Below are 3195 nucleotides of genomic sequence, written 5' to 3' on the forward strand. Positions count from 1 at the left end.
GGGTGGCAGGAACCGGAATGCCGCAAAGGGGTCCGTGCCTGCACCCACCAGGGAGGGAAATGGGGACTGAGCCGCACTACCCTGCCCGCACAGCCGTCTCCAAAGCCTCCTTCCGCTGCGTCCTGCCCCACGGGCGTGAAAGGAAAGCTGCGCCCAGGTGCAGGGCGCCAGCACCTCCTTCGATTTAGAAAAAACACACCGAAGCTCGCCCTGAGGGCCCGTTCCCACGCCACCCGAGGTCACACGGCCGCTCTGAGCCCAGAAGTTAGCAGTGGGGTTTGTGTGCGGCGCCCGCGCAACTCCACGAGCCCCCGCCCGCTCGCCCGCCCGCTGGGTCCCGAGCGCGGCTTCTGAAGTTGCAGTTTCTTCGTTGCCGCCAAGAACTCCGGGCGACAGTGAGCGGCTACGGCGACAGGAAACCCGGGCGGCAGCCACCGAGCCTTGGTAGCTGGGCGGGGAAAGCCGGGAGCGCAACGCAGCCCGCGCGGGAGAAGCCTCAAAGAAAAAAGAAAAAGCAGGAAAAAAAAGAAAAAGGAGAGGGGAAAAAAAAAAAAAAAGAGGAAGTTGGTGTACGCCTTGTAGGAAGAGTAGAAGCGGTAGTGCACGCCGGCACCAGGATGGCCGAGTGGTTAAGGCGTTGGACTTAAGATCCAATGGACATATGTCTGCGTGGGTTCGAACCCCACTCCTGGTATAAGTGCTATTTTTGTTCTCTTTCTCAAAATACGTTTTTTTAACGTCCAGATTTCTTGAAATATTAGAAATCAAATTTCCAATCGGAAGAAATGCAGTTAAAGCCTTAGTTGAGTGCTGCTGTAAGGCTAGTTTTTTCTCCGTGAAGCGACCTAGTCTCCCGGGACCAGTCCACTGCATGGGGACAGAAATCTCGGCTAGCTGACTCTGTCTGGCCGGAGGAGGCCGACGGGGAGACCTGGTACCAAGCAAGTTTTTGCAAAAGTGCTTTTCCAAAGAAGGAAAAAGTAAATTTGCCTCTGCCTTTCTCTGCCTCTGTTCCCACTCTCTTCTTTTGTATTTTCCTTCCTTCCTTTTTCTTTTTTTCGTCTCCAAAGTTTAACCTCTTCACACGCAACCCACCCTTCAGTGAACTCCAAGTAGGTACCATTATTCTGAAGACCCAGAATTTGAAATATTTTCGGGTTTTTTTTCCTAATTTTTTTTCAAAAGTATTTTTAATCAAAGCAGTCTACGATCTTAAACAGAATGTGTAGGTGCGGCTCGAGGAACTCTCCAGCCTTTGAGTAAATCGAAAGCAAGACGGTGATTAAATCCCTCAATACAAACATAAAACGTAGGAAACACTGATCATTAGCACTGATCATTTATTTCCATCTGATCTTCAGGCCCCATTCAGTTATTTGGAGTCGTAAAAATAGTCTTTGCATCCAAAGGCTGGTGTTCAGAATGATGTATCTGGTTTTCCAGTCCGAGCTCAGAGCTCTACGGGAAGTGTGATCAGTATATTTAAACAGTGACGCCTACTGGTAAAGTTGAGGTAAATTTATTTGTTTAGATAAACCTGATATTTTTTAATAACTCTGTTTAGGAGGTTAGGGCAGTGTCAACCACAGACAGAAGGTTAACTCCCCACCCCACCTTTGATAAATAATCTTCCTTTAAATAGAATCATTCATCTCTGAGATAACGATTCATGAGCATTGTTATAATTATATAAAACCCTTCTCTGGCTTCATTGAACTTTGTTTCAATTAAACGTTTGCTTTTCAAACTTTGAAGATGATTATGAAGTTAAAGGAATATATATATATATATGTGTATGTAATATATATGTATGTATGTATATATATATATATATAATTAAGACACAGATATCACGGTCACTTTGAAGACTTCTCCTACACAAGAAACTTTCTTAATCCTCCCCAGTAGTAAGTTGGCGCTTGGGGACTTTAATTAGCTTCTTTTGTTTTCCACTTTTATCCATTTATTTTATGCCTACTCATGCGTGCCTGAATGTATGTAAGTACATTGCATGGGTGCTTGGTGCCAGCTTAGGAGGCAGCCATGAGTCCCCCAGAACTGAGCATATAATTCATAAAGTGTCATGTGGGCACTAGGAACCAAACCCACGTCCTCTGGATGCAACAAGTGTTCTTAGCTACGGACCTATCTCTTCAACCCCACACAGCCTGTTTCTCATTTTTAGACACAGTTTCAATTAGTCAGTTAGTCAGGCTATGCACCTCATGCATGGGCTTATTACTCAAACGAAGTAAATTTTAATGCCTCAAGCGCTAAAATTTTTATTAGCATATTTATAGCACAAAATGATGTCTTTCATAACAAGTTCAAACATATGTGTCATGTGATTTTTTTGTATTCACTCCTGCCTTGCCCCACCCCACGCCACCCCAACTCGATTCTGTTCCTCTTCCCTTACACTGCTCCTTTCACTCTCAGAACACACACACACACACACACACACACACACACACACACACGCATATATATTAACACTGGAAATGGTGTGTGTGTGCATATATATATATCCATTTCCAATGTAATTCCACATTACATTGGAACCTATGATATCTGTCTTTCTGAACTGTCATATTTCAGTTAGCATGATCTTCAATTTCCTCTTTTTTCGTGCAAATGGCACAATTCTGTCCTTGGATGTGGCTGTGTAAAACTCCATTGTGATGTATACTGAATTTTCTATAACCACTCATCCACATTAAATGCCTAAACTGCCCTCGCTCCTTGGTTGTTGTGTGTGTGTTGCATCAGTAAACATATCTGTGCTGGGCGGTGGTGGCACTTCTAATCCTAGCACTTGGGAGGCAAAGGCAGAGACCCAGGCAGATCTCTTTGAGTTCTAGGCCAGCCTGGTCTACAAGAGCTTGTTCCAGGACAGGCTCCAAAGTTACAGAGAAACCCTGTCGAAATAACAATGACAAAACAAACAAACAAAAATCCAAAATGTCTGTGCATGAGTCTTTGTGGTTGCTGACAGACTTTTTCAGTCAATACCCAGGAGTAGTATACTATATGATAATTCTATTTTTAGGGTTGTGTATGTGTGTAACTTCTATTGTTTATTTCCATAGTACCTGTGACTAATTTATATTCCCGCCAGTATTGTATTAGGGCTGCCACCTCCATTCTAGTCAGCATTTCTTTGAGTGTGTGTGTGTGTGTGTGTGTGTGTGTGTG

General features: G+C 44.2%; 1 non-coding gene across 1 annotated transcript; it reads left to right on the forward strand.

Moving 5' to 3' along the window:
* The first annotated feature begins 611 nt into the window (after positions 1–611).
* On the forward strand, positions 612–694 carry Trnal-uaa. The gene has a single exon. It is a non-coding gene; the product is annotated as a tRNA-Leu (tRNA).
* The last annotated feature ends 2501 nt before the right edge of the window (positions 695–3195 follow it).

This window comes from Microtus ochrogaster, linkage group LG4, assembly GCF_000317375.1.
Source record: "Microtus ochrogaster isolate Prairie Vole_2 linkage group LG4, MicOch1.0, whole genome shotgun sequence".
Lineage (NCBI taxonomy): Eukaryota > Metazoa > Chordata > Mammalia > Rodentia > Cricetidae > Microtus > Microtus ochrogaster.